At 43.6% G+C, this 23,947-nt stretch overlaps 1 pseudogene; it reads right to left on the bottom strand.

Annotated features, from left to right (window-relative positions):
- Nucleotides 1-12,929: 12,929 nt before the first annotated feature.
- LOC116893062 lies at nucleotides 12,930-13,734 on the bottom strand (annotated as a pseudogene).
- Between the last annotated feature and the right edge of the window lie 10,213 nt (nucleotides 13,735-23,947).

Raw genomic sequence — 23,947 nt, 5'->3', positions numbered from 1 at the left:
TGGCTTCAGATTTTCCAGATTGTGAACCCTTCCATCAAGGAGGAACTCCTTAGCTTTGAAAATTTCTCCTCTAAAGCAAGGGGAAAGTTCATCTGAGTTCTAAATCGTTTAATAGAAAATGCATTAACTTTTCTCTTTACTGAGGTTTAAGGCTCAGGGTGGACCCCTTTGTTCTTTTTTTTAATGGTTACAAACCCAACAAGAACACCATAATGGGGGTGTGGCTGTTTCTCTCCCTCTCTCTCTCTCTCTTTCTCTCTCTTTCTCTCTCTCTCCCTCTCTCTCTCTCTATGTGTGTAGCAAATGTCATTATTATGGAGACTATATTTTCCAAATTAAAAAAAGTGGGGGGAGAGGAGTTGGGGGAACTTCTTATTTCTGAGAAAAGGAAAAAGAATATTTGAAATTAAGAATGGTCTAGAAAATCCAGAACAAGTAGTTTCAGTAGCTTCTGAATGGATGGATCTAATGACTGGATGGGTAGACATGAGACACATCAGTCGGTGTAACCTGGCCTGGTGACTCATTCCTGCATTTCCCGTTCTTGGAAGGCTGAGGCGAGAAGATTTCTAATTCTGGGCTAAACCTGGATTGCAGGGTGAGAAACTGCTTTAAAAAAGAAGTGAGATGCCCTAAGCTGAGAAGTGGTGTCGTCACGCAACTGTCCTGTGTGAAGATATGTCAGCGACAGTCTTGGTGAAATGGTTGCTTCTTTGTTTGTTTTTAATCAGTTTTGTGTGTCTTTGGCTTTGGCAAACGCATTTGGCAGCTACCGTGTTTAGGAAACGTGAAAATAGTGAGCTGGATAAAGTCTGACTGTGAAGGGATGTTCCACTGTCTCAGCGGAGTCCTCCTCAGAATCAGCTCAAGAGGCTCCCTGGTTTGCTGTTTCAGCTGTCTTCATTCTCTGAGGTTCGGGCGAGCCTGTAAACAGGGTCTTCCAGCATCCAGGGCGACGCTGGCTTGGACGGATCATCACTACAGCATCTTTAAAGGGTGGGTTGGTTGTGTTGGGGTGTCTTATCCACTGACTGGGGGTGCAAGGAGGAACTTTGGAAGTGCTCTGAGCAAAGGCAAAGGGAGAAGCTCCGAATACAACATGAACTTTAAATCAAGCGTGACCACGGCTTCCCGGTCTTGCCTATTAATTTCCTTTGATGGACAGGCCAAAGGCAGCTCCAACCCAGTAATACACTGTTGGCTTAGACTGGGAACACGGCAGAATTTAGTCCTATCTCCCTGACCTCCTTTGGCTGTGTACTGCACAGGGCACAACACACCTCACCATACATGGTCGTGCTGGGTAGCACCACATGGATCAGAAGTAGAAAAGCCACCGAAGCCAATGTCTACAGCTGCATCCATGTCTCCTAGTTTCAACTCTCCCTGCTCAGCACAGTGGATTCCATCGAGAGTTAAGAGCCCCAAGTGGAAAGATAATCAATTGGCCTTAGCACCTGCTTTTCTAGGTGACTATAAACAGGCGTTTAACAACGACGATCTGTAGGATTTTTTTTAGCTGGAGGCTATCGTCCATAAACTTAATCAGCCCCTCATTTATTTTCACTTTTTATTAGCATGTATTTAATATCCAAAGTGATGTGTTTCATCATTTTTTATAACACGAACAGTGTTCTCTAACTGTGTTCACCCCCTCTCCCTCTTCTATACCACCAAGTGTCCTTTTTACTTTCCTATCCCTTACTCTCCCTAAATTTTATTTCAATTCTTCATTAATTTATTTTTATTAATTTTTAAGTTGCTTACGGAGTCTCCCCTAAAATGCATCATGAGAGGAAAACATGGAATGCGTCTTTGTCAGACTGGCCTGTTTCGTTTGATGATGAGGTGCAGTTCCTTGCGTTGACCTGTAAATGACACGATTCTGTTCTTTTTTTTTCTTTGAGCTGCTCATTTTACGGGTAGATAAGGCCCTGGTCAGGTAAAGTCACGTGTCTGAATTCACATCACCAGTATTGGGGAAACCCAGAATTAAAGTTTGGGTCTCCACGTACTGTCTTCTCGACTCTAGAGTGGAGTAAAATTATAAATTCTTATGTTATCTGCTTTGTTTGTGTCAGCAGATTCTGAGCATCATGACCTTAGGACTTCTGGGGACGTAGATGCCTATGCACTGCGCCAGACAAGGAAGAGTTCACTTGGGCCACTGTGGCGGGAGTGATGGCAGTGGAGGGGGGTGTTGGGGTGTCTGTGTAGCTCTCCCCTATCTCTTCCGTTCCTTCCCAGAGCATCAGTAACCTTGGTTGGTGCATAGTTTGTCAGGTTCGTCTGCCTTTTTCTAGTTCATTCTGGCTTTCTGCCAGCATATTCTGCCTTCATGATTTTTTTTTTCCTCAGGGGATGAGGGGTTTGGGGGAAGTGAGTGAGGGGAGGAGGAGTGGGAGGGACAGGGGCATGATAGTTTGCTAGTTTGTTTTGAGTACTCTTGTAATAGGGTTGCATGTGTCACAGACCGGCCTAACACTTGCTTTAGAGCTGAGAATGACCTTGGACTTCTAATAGTGCTGCCTCTACTTCCCCAGGGAAGGGGTCACAGGCAGAGGTCACCTTGTTAGATGTGGTACTGGGAATCAAACTGGAGGCTTCGTGCACGGTAGATAGGCAGGCAGTCTGTTGACGGACTACAGCCTCTGGCTTCCTGCCTTCTGCGCTTTACAGGGCTGGCTTGTCTCCTCCTCTCCGCATCCCCGTCCTTCGAGATGTCCTTTTAATCTGAGTGTAGCCAGGTTTCATGAGTTCATTTCTCTCCCGGCCTGGTTGGTCTCTTTCCATCCCTCACTTGGTGGTTATTGCTCTCTCCTAAGGACTGCAGTTCCACAAAGCTCTGAAAACAGCCGAAGGGATCCCTCCCAGTCTCTCAAGAGGATATTTCCCTTGTTCTTTTTTCTCTTATTTATGAGAAGCAGAGCCAAATGAGAGACACGACCCATCAGGAGGGACTAGATCTAGCCCAGGAAGAGCTAGTGTTGTGTGGGCTGCAAAGAATGGAGCCAGGATTCCAGGCTCACAAGACAGCATTGGGAGGACCACTGAGAGCATTGGCTTTAACCCTTCATCTTGCAGAGAGGGAAACCGAGGCCGAAAGCAAGACAGACGGTCTTGTCCATGTCTGGACAGGCATCATTTTAGGAGCCAGGACTAGTACCCTGTTTGATCTCAAGCCAACTTCCTGTTCCATGTGAGAATACCAAACCCTATGCCTGACACATATAATATGTGGCACTGAAGTGATGCTACTTAGAGCTTGAATTTGCATTGTTTAAGACTAAGATTGGGAGCCAATACGCCTAGGTTCAAATTCTGACCGGTCCCTATAGCTGCTCCATGATCTAGCACAAATGCCTTAACTGCTTTGTGTCTCTATTTCTAGGCGGGGATAATCATTTAATTTACTTTTAACGTTATTGAAAGGAAACGGGTTTCTATACATTGAGTGTTAACATCTGTTTGCAAAGGTGTTTGCCCCCCGCTTTAATTTAAGCATCTCAATGTAATACCTGGCATGACATAAATGTTTTCCTCTGGATCTTGAGCTCAGTTTGAACTACAGTATTGTATAAACTCTCAGGAAACAGCTTCCTCTAGAGGGTTCCATGATGGAATAACATAAATTGTGGGAGGCATTCTCTAAGCACTAAGCGCTTGGGAGAATTGGTATGGTCTGAGGAGGCTTCTTGGAGAAGATGGGGTACCAGCTCTTGGGTGAAGCCAGACTGTTTCACCACAAGGAAACTCCCTTGGGTGGGAGCAAGTCCAGGTGACTTGCCCTGATTTCAGAGGCCGTTCGCAATTTCATATTAGCCCTTTCTTTCCCTCCTCCACGTTTTACTACTTCACATAAAAATTTAAGTGATGCAGTTACCGCCAGGAGACCAGGAATTTTCCTGTTTTGTTTTCAAGCCTATTATAAAACTCTCCTGCACTTGCAGAAAGTTGTTTACAAGCCCGGTTGATGTGAGGCAGAGAGCAGCTCCACTGTTTGTGTAGTTGGTGATTTTCTGTAATGACATAAGCACATGTATATAAGCTCACGCCCTAAGCAAAGCTGGACCTCAGCAAGCCCTCGTCCAGACATATGGGTCTCCTCTGTTGGCCACTCAATTATCTGCCCGCCTCTGCCATCCCAGGTACCGCAGCGTAAGTCTTCTCTTACTTCTTTAATGTCCAATACAAGGAGTTTCACCCACAGCTGCTCTTGGGAACAATACATCTGTAATGAATGCCGCTGAAGGGTGTATTTCAAAGGGCTTCATTTTCATGTGAACTTACTCCCCGAACTATAGTATTTTATTTTAGTTGCTTTTAACTTTATATAAGAACAGAGTGCATGCCATCCTTTAGGGCTTTTTTTTTACAAAGTCCTTTACATTTCTGTTCGATGTGCACTGTTCTGTATGGCTGTAGTTATTTGTGTGATTACATCGGTTTCCTCATGTATTTTCCAGCCGATGAATATTTAGATATTTTTATAAACATATGCCCTCTTTCCGTGAACTTAAAAAAAAAAAACCACATCGCTTTTTATGTAGGCTCCAAAATTTCTCTTTCCCAAAGGATTGGAATTGCTGAAACACAGGGTATATGAGTGGTATAGTTTGGGAGATAGCTATGGCTATTTTAATTTTTTATTAGATATATTTTCTTACTTACATTTCAAATGTTACTACCCTTTCCGGTTTCCTGTCCATAAGCTTCTATCTCCTCCCCCTCCTCCATACAGGTGTTCCCCCATCCATTCCTCTTATTGCCCCCCATATTTCCCTGGGTATATGGGGTCCAACCTTGGCAGGACCAAGGGCTTCCCCTTCCACTGGTGCCCCAACAAGGCTATTCTCTGATACATATGCAGTTGGAGCTCCGGGTCAATCCATGTATAGTCTTTCGGTAGTCGTTTAGTCCCTGGAAGCTCTGGTTGGTTGGCATTGTTGTTTTTATGGGGTTCCAAGCTCCTTCAACTCCTTCAATCCTTCCTCTAATTTCCCCCAAGGGAGTCCTGTTCTCAGTTCAATGGTTTGCTGCTAGCATTGACCTCTGTATTGGACATGCTCTGGCTGTGTCTCTCAGGAGAGATCTATATCCGGTCCCTTTCAGCATGCACTCCTTAGCTTCATCAATCTTATCTAGTTTGGTGGCTGTATATATAAATGGGCCACATGTGGGGCAGGCTCTGAATGGTGGTTCCTTGAGTCGCTGCTCTATGGCCTGTTTTTTAACATTGTATTGGTTAACCCTCATCCTCTCCAGTGATGTCAGAAAGAGCTGTCCAGCCTCCTCTCTGGCACACGATGCTCTCCTTGAAGGAGTAATTCTTCATAGTTGATTCCAAGAACATTATCATGTCTTCGTGCTTTCATGGGCCATGTGTGTTCCTTTTTGTATGAAATGCCTCAGCCGTTTGGTCCATTTTCTGCTCATGCTGTGTTTCTGCTGATTTTCATGATTTAAATAATATACATTCCTAGCACTGCCTATTTTTGTTTACATGTATTACTAATATTTTTCAGTTTTAAGTTCTGTTTTTTTCTATTATCTCTTTTTTTTGTTGAGATTTTAATATATCGTTTCCGTCTCCCCTTTCCTCCCTCCAAACCCTCTTCACACTCTTTCAAATTTATGGCCTCTTTTTTTTATTAATATACATGCATACATACGTGTTTCTAAATCTGTAAATAGAACCTTCTCAGTCTGTATGCCATTTGTATGTATATTTTCAGGGCTGACTGTTCGGTATAGACAACCAATTGGTGTGCTCTTACCCTCCACGGAGAACTTCAGGCAACTTAGGAATGCTGAGGGCAGCAAAAAGTAGTCTTTTGTAAAATATACTTTGCTACTATTCTTATTCTCACTAAAACTTGCTTTATGAGCAAAGGACAAAACCAGAAGCTGCAACCATAGACAAACAGAGAAAGGTTAGAATGAACTGCAGTAGGCCGAGCTCAGAGACGCACTTGAAAACAAGCAGACTAGGGGCGATGTGCGCTGCAGCCAAGTGTTTAGGGTGCTCCCAGCAGATGCTGCCTCAGAAACACCACTCTGCACAGGAATACGCATATCTTCTTAACGACAGAATACATGGGTCTATTTATGCAGTTTATTACTAGTTAACAAAATGATTGCCACTCGGAGTGAGAATCCCATCTAAACAGACATCCTGTTTCTAAATTGAGACTACTTGTACCTTTAGAGAAATGATCTGTAGGCGCTCATGGGAGCTCTCAGTGAACTCAAGCCATAGGTTGCTATCACCTGAGTGTGAGCATGCTCAGGATGATTTTCACACCGAGTCAAGTGCAGAAAGCCCACAGCAGTATCAGAATATCTTTTTATTATTTGCACACACCTAAAGTCCCCTTGTGTGCGCCAAAGTGTCGCCTAATCTCTACATCAGCTCCAAGCATAGACGTTGTTACATCTTATTGTAAAACTGACAGAGAAGACAGGTGAGAGCTGTCTAGTCCCTGTCCCCACTGAGTCTGAGGACACAAGTACGGGAAGTCAGTGGAAATCCTCAAAGTTGGCTACTGCGCTTGTGTGACTTTGAACCAACAGTAACTAAACTGAAAACTAATTTCCACTCCTTTCCGTACTAGGCACAGATGAAAACACAATTCTTAGTCCATCTCTCAGAAGCCCTAACACTAAGCATGTTCATTTCTGTCTATGATCAAGAAGATAGGGCTGGAGAGATGGCTCAGTGGTTAGGAGCACTGAATGCTCTTCCAGAGGTCCTGAATTCAATTCCCAGCAACCACATGGTGGCTCACAACCATCTATATGGAGGTCTGGTGCTTTGTTTTGACCTGCGGGCATACATGTAGCAGAACACTCATACATTAAATAAATAAAAATAAAAAAATAATAAAATAAATGGGGGCTGGGGAAATAGCTCAGCGGTTAAGAATACTGACTGTTCTTCCAGAGGCCCTGAGTTCAATTCCCAGCAACCACATGGTAGCTCACAACCATCTGTAATGGGATCTGATGCCCTTTTCTGGTGTGTCTGAAGACAGCTACAGTGTGCTCATATACATAAAATGTATAAATCTTTTTTAAAAAGAAGATAGCAGCAGACCTTTGCTTTTTTATTGTTTCATTTCTTTACATTCCAAATGTTGCTCCCCTTCCTAGTCCCCCTCCAAGAGTTTTTCACCCCATGCCCCTCCCCTTTCCTTACCTCCACCCCGTTACCCACCCACCTACCCCCAACTCACCCCCTGTAACCCCTTTCCCTGAGACATCAAGTCTCTACAGGATTAGGCACATCCTCTCTCACTGAGGCTAGACAAGACAGTCTTCTGCTACATATGTGCTGGGGGCCACAGCCAGCCCCATATGCAAGCATCTTCAACAAATGGTGCTGGTCTAACTGGTGGTCTGCTTGTAGGAGAATGCAAATTGATCCATATCTATCACCTTATACAAAGCTCAAGTCCAAGTGGATCAAAGTCCAAGTGGATCAAGGACCTCAACATAAAACCAGATACACTGAATCTATTAGAAGAGAAAGTGGGAAAGAGCCTTGAAAACATCGGCACAGGGAAAATTTCCTGAATACAACATGAATGGCTCAGGCTCTAAGATACTTACAAATAGGACCTCATGAAACTGAAAGCCTTCTGTAAGGCAAAGAACATTGTCAATAGGACAAAATGGCAGCCTACAGATTGGGAAAAGATCTTCACTAACCTTATGTCTGATAGAGGGCTAATATCCAAAAAATATAAAGAACTCAAGAAGTTAGACACCAAAAAACCAAATAACTCAATTTAAAAATGGGTACAAAGCGAAACAAAGAATTCTCAACAGAGGAATTTCGAACGGTCAAGAAGCCCTTAAAGAAATGTTCAACATCCTTAGTTATCAAGGAAATGCAAATCAAAACGAATGCAAATCAGAATGGCTAAGATCAAAAACTCAGGTGATAACACATGCTGTTGAGGATGTGGAGAAAGAGGAACACTCCTCCATTGCTGGTGGGATTGCAAATTGGTACAACCACTCTGGAAATCAATCTGGTGGCTCCTCAGAAAATTGGAAATAATTCTACCTGAGGACCCAGCTCCCTATAATGCTCCTGGGCACACGCCCAAAAGATGCTCCACCATATAACATGGACTTGTGCTCCACTATGTTCATAGCAGCCTTATTTGTAATATGCAGAAGCTGGAAACAACCCAGACGTCCCTCAACCAAAAAATGCATACAGAAAATGTCATTCATTTGTGCAATGAAATACTGTCTGGCTGTTAAAAACAAGGACGTCACAAATTCTGCAGATCTTCACTTTGGAGCTACGTACTTGTCCATGTGCTTCAAGACCCTGGCTGCTATTCAAGCGCACAGTCAGGCTGCAGATATTTGTGAGAGCCCATTCTGAAGCTCACAGTATTGTTACCAGTGAGAACTTTCTTTGAAGCCATGTTTCGTTTGATGCACAGCGATGTAACTTACATATTAAATACCACGCTAGTTAAAGTGCCGTTTGAGATAAACACACTTTTAGTAAGAAGCTTAACACATCGCTTTTCACAGGCAGTCCTCTAGCCTATCGGGATGCTTGATACTGTACATGATGCGAGGCAGAGGTCCATTTTTGTCTCCTATATTAGTATTCATTTTCCAGCTCTCATCTGTCATGCCACTCCCTGAGTTATTCCTGATTCTGTACACGCATGGCTCTTCTCCAAGCTCTCAGCCCTAGTGCGATGGGCTTTCCCCATCACTGTGACAGTGTTGGAAGTCCTAGCAGCTTCCTTATACTTGAAAACACACACACACACACTCTCTCTCTCTCTCTCTCTCTCTCTCTCTCTCTCTCTCTCTCTCTCTCTCTCTCTCTTTAAATTATTACCGAAGCCCATGATGTACCTACAGAAGAATATAACAACTGTAAAACGTATAAAGGTCAAAGTACTTTACAAATTAAGCACTGTAACTTAATCAGCACCAAAGCCAGCAAATAGAACAGTCACACCCTAAACAGAGTTCTCAACATTCTCAGTGCTGTGACCCTTTAATACGCATTTCCCTATGTTGTGGTGACCCCAACCATAAAATTATTTTTGTTGTAACCGTATCACTAACTGTTATAAATTGTCATGTCAATTTCTTTTTTTTTTAAATTGGATATTTTATTTACTTACATTTCAAGTTTTATTCATGTAAATCTCTTTTTTTTCCGATGGTCTTAGGTGACTCCTGTGAAAGGGTCATTGGGCCCCCATGGAGGTCACGACCCTCAGGCTGAGAACCTCTGCCCTGGAGCCTTCCTTGTTCTCTTTCTAGCTTTTCTTTCCCCCTTTCTCTCTTTGCCACAAAGTAACCGGCCCTGCTTCCAAAACTGTAGACTGATTTGAACACTACATGGGTGAATCCCTATTCCCTAAGTCCCCGTATTGTATTTGTGAGATTCAGCCATATTGTTGTGTGCATCTTCCGTTTATGTGTTCCCATGGCTACTTCCTATTCCAGTTCACGAATATTCGGCTTTTCTATCTCTCCTTCTGTTGTCCCGGTTTGAGGGTTATTTTGAATAGTGCTGGTCTGTTTCTTAGCAGCCCTAAGCCCTTGCACAAGTGAATTTCTTCTTCCTGTCACACCTTATTCACCCCAGTACTGAAAAGCATAGCCATTTAAAGTCTAGGTATGTGCCCGTTCCTTCTGTGAAAAGTTCTTGAATGCCAGGATCTACCAAGTTCTCCTCCACTGGACATCTACAAACTTGTATCCTGTGAATTGATCTCTTAAGTACCACACTCCAAAGCCTTTTTGGGAATAAAAACAAAATCAAAAACCACAAACAAACAAACAAACAGAAAAACTGGGGGGCTGGAGAGTTGGCCTAGTGGTTAATAATATTTACTTTTCAAGCCTGAGGGTCTGAGTTTGCATCCCAGCATCCATGCAAGAAAGCTGGGCCAGGCTTGGGTGTAGTCTCAGTGCAGTGGGGGAAGAGACTGGGTGATCACTTGGGCTTGTTGACTGCCACCCTCATTTCGGTTCAATAGAAGACCCCCATTTCAAAGGAATAAGGTAGAGAATGACAGAGAAGGATACGTGATATCCTCCTCTGGGACATTTGGAATACAGGGGGGAGGGGAGGTGAGTGACAATTTCAACATAATTATTTTCTAACAAATATGAATTAACAGCACTGGATGAATGAATATTGCACTAGACCACTAGACAGTCACACCTGGCTGCAGGTCACAGCTCTTGAGGTCAACTAAGTCCCCATAACAACATTCTGTATGTATGTATGTATGTATGTATGTATGTATGTATGTATGTATGTATGTATGTGTATGTATGTATGTATGTATGTATGTATGTATGTATGTATGTGTTCTTCTTTCAAATATTATATCCTAACCACAGTTCTTCTTCTCCTCTCCTTCCAGTTGTCTCTTCCTCCATTCCTGATCCCTTCTGTTCCCAACCCCACCTACCCCCAGGAAACTCACAAAATCTATTCAGTTTCCCTTCCCAGGAATCCGTCTATCCTGCCTTGAGCTCTCCTTGTTACTTAGCCTCTCTGGTCCGTGGTTTGTAGCACGATTATCCCTTCTTTGCGGCTAATACACGTGTGTGAGGACAGACCATGTTTATCTTTCTGGATATGAGCTACCTCACTCAGGATGATTTCTCTTTTCAAGTTCTGTCTACTTGGCTGCAGATTTCATGATGCCAGTCTTTTTGTTTTGTTTTGCTTTTTTTAAACAACTGAGTAATTCTCCATTGTGTAAATGCATCACATTATCTTTATCCATTCTTGGGTTGAAGGACAACTGGGTGGTTTCCCATTTTGGGCTATTATGAATAAAGCTGCTGTGAACATGGTTGAGCAATGCCTTTGTGGTAAGATGGAATGACCTTTAGGTGTAGCCCAAGATTGGTCTAACTTGGTCTTGAGGTAGATCAAATCCCTGTTTCCTGAAAAGTTACCACATTGACTCTGAAGTGGCTGTTCAAGTATAAGTTATAAGATGGGATCTCAAAGTAATTTTAACTTGCATTTCCCCTGATGGCTAAGGATGTTGAACTAACTCCTCCTCCCTCCCTCCCTCCCTCCCTCCCTCCCTCCCTCCCTCCATCCCTCCCTCCCTCACTTTCATTTTTTTCTTCCTTGGGTTTTTTTTGAGGGTTCCAACATGTTTTATTTTGTAGACCACTGGAGCATACTTTCAAGGACCAACATCATATAGATTCCTATAGTGTCTGTTAGTGTCCTTCTGTGACAGCTTCCTCTGCTGGGGCCAGACTTGGTGGCTTCAGTTCCAGCTCTGGGTGCATACAGGAGACTCTGCGGCTCCTGGATCACAAGCATGCGGCAGCCTCTTCCTTCTGGGAGCTTGGTCCAGTGGCGGTTTCCTGGTGTTCCGTGTTGAGGAGCGAGGCTGGATGACTTTACAAAGATCAGCTTTGGAGCCTGTTAAGAGGAAGCCCTGAGAAACCTGACGATGTGGTGCTTTTTCTCTTTTGAAGATAGGCGTTTGAGGACCCAGTGCCCTTGTGCTTATAGATGGGAATCCTCAGCTGCTTAACAGATAAGGAAGATAAGGAAGCCTGTTTTTAAGAAATACGGACAACACCTTTGTACATTGCCTATTCTAGAACTACAAAGTTTAATTCAAGAAAATATAGGTCCCATGAAAGACTTAAAAGTTTATAAAACTAAAATCTAGTTTCCCCAATAAATTGTATTTTAGGCAAAACCCCTCCCAGATGATTCTAAAATAATACTAAAAAAGACATCTGATTATACAAGAGCAATTAAAAAATTAAGTGTTTATTTGAATAACAACTTTTATGTTGGAGCTGCAATATTGGCAATGCAGGTTTTTAACACAAATCACAAAATGTGCGCACAAAAAGGTACGGGCGCAAAGACAAAATGATGCTAAGAGTTGAGCTAAAGAGCTGCTGATTATTTTTTTCCTCCGTCTTTATTAACTTGGGTATTTCTTATTTACTTTTTTTTTTCTTTTCTTTTTTTCGGAGCTGGGCACCGAACCCAGGGCCTTGCGCTTGCTAGGCAAGCGCTCTACCACTGAGCTAAATCCCCAACCCTCTTATTTACTTTTTAATTGTTATTCCTTTTCCCTCCCCCTCCCCTTATATATGGGTGTTCCCCTCCCCATCCTCCCCCCATTACCCCCCTCCCCCCAACAATCACGTTCACTGGGGGTTCAGTCTTGGCAGGACCAAGGGCTTCCCCTTCCCCTGGTGCCCTTACTAGGCTGTTCATTGCTACCTATGCAGTTGGAGTCCAGGGTCAGTCCATGTATAGTCTTTGGGTAGTGACTTAGAACCTAGGGCTCTGGTTGGTTGGCATTGTTGTTCATATGGGGTCTGAAGCCCCTTCAAGAAGAGCTGCTGATTTTAAACAAGAGGACTGGAATTACTGTACAAAATAGGAAGTATCCTTTCTCCTACGGTAAAGACCATCAGTGGTTATTACTGCCAGTCATGCTTGCCGTGCCAAGCAAAGCACCTGCCATCCTGAACCGAGTGAGCTGCTGGGTAAAGAAATGCCCCCGAGGCATTAGACTCAACTTTGCAAACCAAGCCCTCGAAGGAGCCACGCAACCCTGACTGTGGGGAGGCCGTCACGTGACTTACCGATTCTGTCTTTCTAGATTGTCAGCTGAGACATTTGAAAACAGACCAGACTGATGTGATAGGTAGAATGAGAAGACAGACTGCGAGTGGTATTCCTCTCAGCAGTGCCTGTGGCAGAAAAGCACCTTTAGAGAGCGCCTGTGCGGCAAGAGATGTGGGTCTAAAGATTCAAAATGGATCAACGGTATTGGATAACAACATCATTCTCAACTCAGAAGCTGCCTGGAGGTCGGGTGCATCTTCAGTTAATGTAACAGGAAAAGAAGACCATAGGTTTTATTTTATTAATAGCGTCCACTCATAAACCGACCTAGGGTCACCAGCTGTGTAGACACAATGAGAAGATTGTGAATCACAAAGGACGCCTCTCTGCTCTGTTGCTTGGCCAGGTTCTGTGCATAGCCCAGAGTCCTGAAGCCAGTGATGAGCATTGAACGTGTGCATGAGGCCTGCAGCTGTTCTGTTGAGCCGGGCCACGTTCACCATTGCCTCTTGGTATGCCAACTCTACATCTTCTTGGGTGACCACTAGCTTAATTTTATTACTTTTTTCTGGAATATCCAGCCACTGGTGCACAGCGATTGCAGCCTGTGTCCCCAGGGGTTTTGCCAATACCGGCATGTCCCCTGGTCCTGCATTATCTGGCATGATAAATTCATTGGGCTGGCAGACAGTTGTGACAACTCCTCCCAGAACAATCCAGGGGTTTAATACCGTTTGGCCATCCCATACAGAGTTTCCCGCTACCTCTGCAGCATTTTTAAAATCTTTAAAAAGGGCTATCCCTTTCCCAGTCAGTCATTTTATTACTGCCTCCAAAGATCATCAGCATATTGTCACATTGTGTGACACCCATTGCACAGAGGTCACTGAGGACATTGACACATGCTGTCCTGCCCGTAATGTAAGTATTGTTGACGATAGGATAACTGTAATCTGTGATTTGAACCAAGGAAAGACCACCATGCCTCAAAGGAGTGACTCAAGTGTCCATCCCGATGTCAAGTCATGGCATAACAGCTTCCAGAAACGGCTCATCTTCTTGGAAGTGGCTCTCTTGTAAAGATTCCAGCAATTTCTGCAAGACATCTTGGGGCACTTTGCAGCCTGTGCCTTTCAGTTCAGGAAACCTGGTTAGCCAGAAGCTCTTGTCCAATTCATAAGTTTCTGGGTGAAAGGACTCCCAAGTAGACAGGGTTCTGGGACCACACTCTTCACAGTTCAGCTCCTCCCCTCCCTCTCTCTTGATCCAATGGGCTTTTCTTGGATTTATTTTTGAGAGAGTTTCTTTGTGTGTAACTCTGATTGTTCTGAAACCCACTCTGTAGACCAAGCTGGCCTCAAACTCACAAAGATCCTCCTGGCTCTCCCTCCCGACTGCTGGTATTAAAGGCATATGCCACCATGGTCCAGGTGCTGCACATTTCTTTCTTTAAGTGTTTCTTGGCCATTTGAGATTCTTTTGCTGAGAATTTTCTGTTTAGATACACAAATTTTAAATTGGACTATTTGGTTTTTGTGCCGTTTATTGAGTTTTTATTTTGGACATTAGTCCTCTGTCAGATGTGGAGTTAGTGAACATCTTGCCCATTCTCTAGGCTGCTGTTTTGCTGTGTCCTTTGCACTACAGAAGCTGTTCAGTTTCACGAGGTCTCATTTATTAATTGTTGATCTTAGTGCCTGTGCTGTTAGTGTTCTGTTCAGGAAATTGTCTTCTGTGCCAATGCATTCGAGGTTAACTAAAAAAAAAAAATAAAAAATCAGTAGCCTTCCTTTATACAAATGATAAACAGGCTGAGAAAGAAGTCAGGGAAACAACACTCTGCATAATAAGCACAAATAATATAAAATATCTTGGTGTAACTCCAACCAAGCAGGTGAAAGACCTGTATGACAATAACTTCAAGTCTTTGAAGAAGAAAGATTGGAGAGGATCTCAGAAGATGCAAAGATTTCCCATGCTCGTGGATCTGTACGAATAACAGTAAAAATGGCCACCTTACCAAGATCAATCCACAAATTCAACACAATCTCCATCAAAATTCCAGCACAACTCTTCACAGACCTTGAAAGAACAATTCTCAACTTCATATGGTAAGACAAAGAGCCCAGGAGAGCTGAAACAATCTTGTAAGATAAAAGAACTTCCAGAGGCATCACCTCTCCTGATCTCAAACTATACTCCAGTGCTACAGTAATAAAACTGTATGGTATTGGTATAAACAGACAGGTTGATGGATGGGATTGAATTGAAGACCCAGATGTAAATCTGCATACCTATTGACATCTAAATTTTTATAAAGAAGTCAGAAATACACAGTGGAAAAATAAAAGCATCTGAAACAAATGGTGCTGGTCTAACTGGGTGTCTGCATACAGAATAATGTGAATAGGTCCATATCTATCACCCCACCCAAAACTCAAGTCCAAGTGGATCAGAGACTTCAACATAAAACCTGACAGACTGAGGAACAGTATTCTTACTGTCAGGACACACCCTGCAGACAGGCTATGGATTAATGCACTTGACCCTTAAGCATCCTTGGGTATATTCTTTTACATCTCCTCTAGGCTTCAATTATAAAAACAAACAAATTAAAGACCTCAAACTAACACACGTTTCTTATACCAAAATCAGTGTATAGGATTTAAAACAAATAGCTTCTTATTCTATTTGCTTGTCCTCCCATCTTCCCTAAATTTTTGTTGGTTTAGTCTCTATCCCTTGAATTCTTTTACTTGATTCTTTTTTTTTTAAAGTTTTACTTATTTATTATATATAAGTACACTGTAGCTGTCTTCAGACACTCCGGAAGAGGGAATCAGATCTCATTACAGATGGTTGTGAGCCACCATGTGGTTGCTGGGATTTGAACTCAGGACCTCTGGAAGAGCGGTCAGTGCTCTTAACCGCTGAGTCATCTCTCCGGCCCAGGAGCCATAGATTCTTAACAGGGTAACCTGAATGTCCAGAAAAATGCTTTCCCTGTGCAAGCTCATCTGCTTGGTGGTCACTGTGATAGCGACTGTGTGTGTTTATGTACCTGAGTGTTGTTCAGTCGCCATCAACCGGAGTATGATGGTTGCTGGTCCCTAAATGCAAACCTTTGAGGACGTAACCCATATTTAAAAAGAGATAATTGTGGTCTTTCTCTTCCTATCTCTTACTTCTTAGAGAGTGAAAGGGAGCACTGGGAAGGCAGATGAGGTGCAGTCCATAAATCCGTGAGTTTGTGTTGCTTGACTGTAAAATTGGCTGAGGAGTATTTTTTTATTAGTAATTTCTTTTACAGATGTTTTTGAAGAAAGTTAAAATTCTGGTAAAAGCGAGTCCAGGCACCGCATTGCAATTTAAACATACCAGTATTTTATTTCCTTAAGCACAAAGGCAGACAATTTCCCCTCATCCCTTTCTTCCTATCTCTTTTTAATTAAAAAAAAAAAAAAAAAAAGGGTCAGAGCATCCACCGCATCTTTTCTTCTTGGGCTGCAGAGTTGATCGCTGCTTTGGGGATGAAGGGCGTGAGCGCATCTCATTTCTGCTCAACTGGTAGTTGCCCTGAAACAAAGACCAGCAACGTTTGAAGACTGAAAGTATCCTAGCGGTGATGTGTGACTCACCGTATTTCCCCACGGATTCATTTTCATTTTTATTTTATTATTCTCCGACTCCATGACTAAAGGTTTATTTGGTGCTTGCAAATTGAAACAGGCTGGACTAGAAGGAGCCGCCTACCGTTGCCCACAAATCGTTCTGGGTAGGTTTGTAAATCTTCCACTCAACTTCAAGTGTACCGTCTCAGGGGACATCCCTAAAGCGAACCATTCTGGAAGGGCTTTCAGTTCTCGCCTTTGTCATGTGGTGATGGTGTGCATCACAGAGGCTGTCTAGCAGGCACTTAGGGGTCAGGCCCTCACCTCCTGGCTGTCCTGCCAGCTACAGCATTGCAACCATTGGCAGCAATTTTCTTGATCTCCCTAAGCCTCTGGCTTTCACACCTGAAAAGAGAGAATGATGAAAATCAAGACTCATTCAGAGAACTGAGAGGACTGAATGGTTTCAAGAGCTATAGGCAGGGTGGTAAACACTGCTCAGCAGATGTAGCCACTGCTATTATCATTATGCTGTCTTCCAGGACTTCTAGTAACGAGGACTGTGCTGGAGCGGATGGATGTGTGCACTCTGAGTGAGTGATCTTCAGCACATGAGGGATCGCTACCCTGCCACATGGTACTTGTTAATGTAGGTCACCTTCCTTAGCCTCTGGCTAGGATTAACATTAGCTTTTGGACTCCCAGCATGCTGCAGGTCCTCAAGAAAGACTGGACAGCACTGGAAACGAATAGGTGGGAAGTGCTTCTCCACGGAGAGGGCTCTGTCTTAGAACTGTGTTCAGTCGCAGACTGAGGAAGGCGTTAGGGGTGGCGTTTCAGCCAGGAATTAGAGCTGTTTTGGTGCTAGCCACAGAACCAGCAGCCACCCTTCTAGGGTCTGAATGAGGATGAGATGGCAAGGATTCTTCGTAAACGGAGGAGGCCCACTTTATTAAGTAGCCATTTTATGACTGTATTTTATTTTTATTATGTATGTGTGTGTGTGTGATGTGTACATACATTGCACTACAGTGTTTGCGTCAAAGGACAACCTTAGCTGTCAGCCCTCACCTTCCTCCCTATTTGATGCTTGTGCAGCTGGAGACACTGCAGTCCTGCTGTGAACACTGTGATTAAACATCTGCCCAACTTTGCCTGAGTTCTGGGAATTTAAGCTCCTCCTAATTGGAGAGCCAAGGCCTTATCCAATGAGCACTCCCTAGCCCATCTAGTAGCTATTTCAAACATTATATTTAGAATGTGAGATTCAGATTTATAAATTTCTTGAGTCCAGGTTGAAGAAACCATGGATTCCTACTGTCAGTACAGACGTTTGACTCACCCAAGGAACCTGTGAGTCTGAGCCTTGGGCACAATAAAGGAAGCCCTACCAGACCAGTGGGGACAGTAAGCTCCTGGCTTCAGGTATGGATGGGCACAGCACTGCTCATCTTCCCCAGTGAGAATTAAACCAAACCCAAGCAGACTAAAAGATGCAAGCACCCCGGAAAGTTCCACGAAGGAAGAGCTGTTAGACCCTCCTTGCTAACCTCTGCCCCACAAAAAGAGGAACCAACGTTAAATTCTGCCTACTACTGGGCCCTTTCCCGGGTTACCACGACTGCATCTTCAGTTTCTGCATTGCTCCCAAACTCAGGCATCTCTATGCACCTGTAGTTATTTCTTCTAAAATTCCTAAAGGTGGAGTGATTGATCTAAGGGTAGAGATGTATTTTAAGATCCATGATTACCTCTGAGAAGGATCTGATACGATATCTGAAAGGAGCAACTTCTGGGCGGATAGAATTATTTTGGCTTACAGTTTGAGAGAACGTAGGCCATCGTGGGAGGAAAGGCGGGGCAGCTGAGGTTCTCCAGCAGGGGTGGGAGCTTGATGCAGCTGCTTGTAGCATAGCACTGATTAGGAAACAGAACCTGGGGCAGGATGCAGGGAGTACTCACTCTTGCTCTTGCCCCAGTGACCCACTTCCATCTCCTAAGGGTTTCGAGCTTATCACCAGCTGGGAAACAAGTACTTGAACATAGAAGCCTGTGGGGATTCACATTCACACAGTATCAGTTAGCAGCCAGCCTTCTGCCAAGGGTTGCTCATGGCTCCAATCATGTCCTTTCTAATGAGACCCTAAGAAAAATGGTGCTAGTTGTCTATTCCTGTGTAACAAACCACCACAAACGTAGTGACCTTGAAACGGTGTGAATTAACTATGTCCCTCAGTAGTATATTGTTGATCTTTACACGGTGTGGATGGATGCCTTTTCGGCTCTTGTTTCACCAGGCTAACGTGGAGGCATCCCCAAAGCTTGCACACCTCCTTTGGGGGTTGGCGTCCTCTCCCAGGTTCACGGATGGTTAATGCAACTACTTCCTTCTCCTGCTTTCTATCCATTAACTTAATTTTCTGTAAATTCTGGAAGAATGGACAGTTACTCACTTTCAGTAGCAACAGAGAACTATTTTAAAGTGAAGATGTGACCCTCGTATTGCTTGCTACTACATGTTAAAATACTTGCAAAAAATTGTCAATCACCCCACAGACACTAGGTGTTGTAAGTATGTCTTTTGGAGAGGTGTGGAGCATGGCCTCAGGACCATCCCTGCTTCTGTAATTGAAAACTTCACCAATGGAGATGTCAGTAACCATAGCAACCTCTCTTATACTTGTTCTGTGGAATTCTAGCCCTGGAAGATGTTTTTTTGAGCTAAATGTTCCATGATAATTAAGTGTGGGAAACATGTGTGTCTTATTTGCTCCACACCTTTCTGAAACATTGTAGGGTACGTAGACATGTGCCAAGTTCTTCCATGAAGGAAGAGTTTCCGTGGGTTGTCTGGATTCTCTTTGTTCATAGAACGAGCATCTCTTTCCTCCATTGATTTGGATCTTGAGTGAGTCATCTGAAGGGAGCCTGAAGGTGTGTGTTCTGGTGATCTAGAACATACTCTCAAACCCGCCTTTCATGCTAATCCTCTCCTGATAAGAATGGAGAGTTGATCTTACAGCGGGGCCTCACTTCTAGACAATTCTGCCATTCTCTGTAAAAGAATAAGGGAAAAGTTTCTAATAAACACAACCTTGCTGACTAGAAATAACAATAAAAACATACAAAAACAAGACACACACACACACACACACACAATTAAAGCCATCTGCTGGGCTTCTGAGAAAGAATGATGTCATTAGCCTCTTAACTCACAAATGTTTGAATAGCACACAATGTGAAAATATGTACGTGTAGCTTGTGTTAGGCCCTCAGTGACAGATCCAGATATATACTCTTATAGGCCCAGCTATGTCTGTTTCTTTTTCTCTTTCTGTGACCTTATTTACAGAAATATACGTGAGACATATATTTTTGGGTTCAGTAGTGAGGGAGACACAGGAAAACAACACAGGTGATGGTGGCTCTAGCCTGTGGCCAATGCTGCTCACATCATAACAGATCAGAAAGCCCAGACTCAGGTAGAAGAGCTGGTCAGGGATGATGTGCTCTCTAGAACCCACTGCCTGTGACACTTCTCGCCCAGTAAGGTCTTACCTCTTGAGACTTATGACTCCTCTCCAGACAGTGCTATGTAGCTGGAGACTCAGTGTTTAAAACAAGAAACTGAGGAGGTCAATTCAGATCCAGATCGTAGTATAAGTCTCCGAGGTTGGTGACTATGTGCAAGGGAAAGAGGTAAAAGAAGTTTGAATGGACACGCAGACATGGGGGAGAGAGAGAAAATTAGACACAAGAAAAGGGGAGAGCATCGAGCTTGGAGTGCGTGGGATAGGCAGCCTCATGAGTTCATGGGTGTAGAAACCGTAAGAAAGGGATGGCTTGCTTGTCTGTGCAGTAGGGCACCACACAGACCTGCTTCAGAGACTGGGACTGAGGTCCAGACAGCCAGAGGTGGAAACAGAACATGAACAGTAACCCCTGTGGTGTCTATAGAAATGTAGAGGAAGGGTTATGGTGTCACATGACTCATGAGGTCTGTTTTTGGAGGGAGAAGGAAGAACCTTCAGTGTTTCAGGGTGGAGATCTCTCAGAAGAGGTAGACGGTCTTGTTTTGGTGTGCAAAAGAGATGTGCAGAGGTACAAGTGACAGACTGCAGTCTAGAAGGATAGCAAGAAGCCTGATAGAGCTGGCTGGGTGATGGATCACCTCGGGATATGGGACTGAGAAAATGACATGTTGTTCCATGTGTTGGAACTATTTGCATTGTGTGCTCATCTTGCCAGCCTCTTTTTTTTTACTTTTCTTTTTTTTCGGAGCTGGGGACCGAACCCAGGGCCTTGCGCTTGCTAGGCAAGCGCTCTACCTCTGAGCTAAATCCCCAACCCCTTGTGTGCTCATCTTATGTACTCTGGGGCTGTTGTACCAGGTGGACAGAGATCTTTTAACAACAAGGGACATCATTTAACAACACTTCCATCTTGTTCAAGGGTGAATTTATTATATTGTTGAAATGTTTGACACTATATTGCTTTTCTAGCTCCATTTTATTTATTCTGTGTGTGTGTGTGTGTGTGTGTGTGTGTGTGTGTAATGAGTTGTCTCTGTTTTAAGTCAAGCACTTGAGTGCTCCTTTTCTGCTCTTCAGTGACTTCTAAGTGACGTCTTTATGGATTTTGAAGAAAGTGTCTGGGTTTGTTTAAACGACACCGAATTTTATTGCAAGGGCTATTTGTGCATTCTGTCCACCATTTTGAAAAGGCAACTAAGTCAGTATCCTTGTGGACTCTCACGTCTCTTATTTTCATGCCTTTAATGATTGCATGACATATGTTGGTCAGGGCTTCGGTAAGTGTAAGGGACAGCATGGCTCTGAAAGGAAGGCTCAGTGTGTGTCAGCCTGGGTCAGGTGACATCGCTTGTCCTGCCTTCAGCCCTGTGCAGTGAAGGTGGCCCTGCTACTTCTTTCCAATGTGGGTGTAAGTCCTGAGTGACGATAGGTATATGAGCTTAACACTTGTCACCCAGTACGTGCTTGGTGAAGACGGATTACATCACCGTTATCGGCATCCCTTTTGGAAACTTGCTAGATAAAGTCCAAAACAGATAGAAGCGTTAAAGGTTGTGGTCATTTGGAAAATATTAAGCACAAAGAATGTAGGGGAGTATCAGAAATAAGATTCCCTGCCTTTAAATGTCTGTTTCTTAGCTTTGTGAGCTTGGCAAGATTTCATTTCCTTGTGCCTTGGAGAAATAAGTACTCTGTGGCTTGCCTTACAAGAAAATTACAAGGATTAGTGAGTTTATATTGAACTCTTGGACTCTCTGATTGCAAAGTAGGAAATATTTTTTCGCAGCTGGGATGCATTAATGCTAGCATGAACCTGGGCACAATTACCGGATTTAGACTGGGTTTTTTTTTCTGCCCCTCTTTCAGCTTTTGTGAAACTTCTGTGTTCCTTTGCTGTGTGACTGAGGGAATGGTAGAGAATTTGCCTCTGAAGTCTTGGTGGAGGGGAAGTCATGAGTGAGGGTGCTAGATGTTTGGGTGGCATGGGATAAGCAAAATCCATTTTCTGGTTTTGTTTTGGGGCGAGCAACCTTACCCGGTCTTGTTTCTTCCTGAGACAAGCTTGAGAAAAACCAGTGGTGTAGGAAGATGGTAACAGATGGAGATGACATAGTTGTGTTTTCTTCTGGTGAGAGAAAGTCATCAGCCAATGAGAAGCAAGCTTTTATGGTTACTCTCAAGAAGATAGTCCTGGGATTGGAGAGATACCTTGGGAGTTAAGAGCACTACGTCCTCCTGAGGACCTGGGCTCAATTCCCAGAATGAACATGACAGCCCACAACCATCTGTAACCCAAGTCCTATGGGATCCGAGGGCACTAAGCATGCCTGTGATACACAGACACGCATGCAGGCAAAATGCCCATACATGTAAATTAATACATAAAATCTAAGGGCAATAATAGTGTTGAGAGAGTGATCATTTTGTGCAAGGAGTAAGGAAGTGGAAGTTTTGCATGACTTCATGATCTATCTCGTTTATTTGCTCATTTGTGTTTCTGGTGCTGGCAACTGAGTTCAGTTGGAGACTAGGCTACCTAGGAGGGATGGCCTAGACGTGGAGACCAGGAAGGGAGAACACTGTGGAAGAGGGAACAAGGAGATGAGAAGAAGTAAGGACACCAGGGAACATAGTTATTTAAGAGAAATGGCCCAGATCACCCCAGAGCAAACGAGACAAGGACTCCACCCAGTGAGCTACATCTTTAACTCCCAGTGGTATCTAATTTGTAGCACATTGAAAACTAAAGTATAGACGTTAATTCTGTGGAGGAATGTCATGTGAAAGGGTTAGCACAAGAATTAAGAGCAGACTTTTCGTTTTTTTTTTTTGTTTTTTTTTGTTTTTTTCCTTTGAGACAGGGTTTTTCTGTGTAGCTTTGGCTGTCATGGAACTCACTGTGTAGACCAGGCTGGCCTCAAGCTCACAGAGATCCACCTGTTTCTGCTTCCCACTGCTGGGATTAATCGTTTATACCACAAGCACTGGATTAAGAGGCGACTCTTGAGGCAAGCCATCCAGCCTGGAATCCAGGCTCACTCTCCTGATAGCCATGTGCCTCTGTGCAGACTTCTTGACCTTGGAGGAATAGCTCTCAGAGCTGTAAGGAATGAAATAGTTAACAAATACACAACATTTGTGATACTACTTAATTCACAGGGTAAGCACCCAGTGCTTGTAGGTTAGTTTTTGTTATTTTGAGCTGTGGGTTCAGGTTTAGATGGCTTGAGTTCGGGTCCCAACTCAAAAAAACAAAATGTCTTGCTTGTAACTGACTTCTGTGAGTCTTTATTTTTGTAAAACAGTTACAAGTCTTGCGTCTACTTGGTCAGAATCATGGGAGAATTAAATAAGAATTTTCAGAGCACATCCTAACTTCCAGTATGCCTGGTAGATATGAAATACTCAACGTGTGTTAACTATTGTTCTCTTGGCTTTTCTTTAGATTGCAGTGACATCTTTCTTAGCCTTTAAGTAGAAAGTTGGAAAATCTGAGTATCTTGGGCTTCTGGGGGCTGGTATCCACCTTCCACCTCTGGAAGAGCCTTCCCAGATCTTGAGCTGGCTGCTAAACAACACAGTCAGTCATTTCTGAATTCACTCTCCAGGCCACGGTGTTCTGCAGCAGATCTTGGCAACACATCAGGTTCCAGGAAAGTACATGAATCACCCACAGGATTCCCGACGCTGCACTTCTGAACCTCATAAAAACATGCAATGCTGTTACCAGATCACCTAATAGACATCTTTCCTGGTGTCCTCAATTCCTTTCATATCCTATCTCCCTCCTTCCCCCAACTACATCAATCTCCTTTCTTGCCTGGTCTCTACACACAGACCCTTTCTCCTACCACCTTCAGCCCAGACCCCAAACAAGTTCAGTCCCTTCTCACCTGAACTCTTCTTTCCTCAACCCTCAATCCCTGACCCTGACCCTGACCCTGACCCTGACCCTGACCCTGACCCTGCACTCAGAATAGAGCCCCGCACATAGGTGGTACATGCCTTTAATCCCGGTGCTCAGGATACAGAGACAGATCTCTGTGACCTCAAAGCCAGTCTACTGTATAAAGCAAGTTCCAGGCCAGCCGCGGGTACATAGAAAGACACTACCTTAAAAACAAAATTAAAAACAAAAACAACAAACAAACAAAAAGAAAGAAAGAAAGAAAGAA

Source organism: Rattus rattus, chromosome 2 (genome assembly GCF_011064425.1).
Source record: "Rattus rattus isolate New Zealand chromosome 2, Rrattus_CSIRO_v1, whole genome shotgun sequence".
In the NCBI taxonomy this organism is placed as follows: domain Eukaryota; kingdom Metazoa; phylum Chordata; class Mammalia; order Rodentia; family Muridae; genus Rattus; species Rattus rattus.
This window is presented reverse-complemented; position numbering and strand designations above follow the sequence as displayed.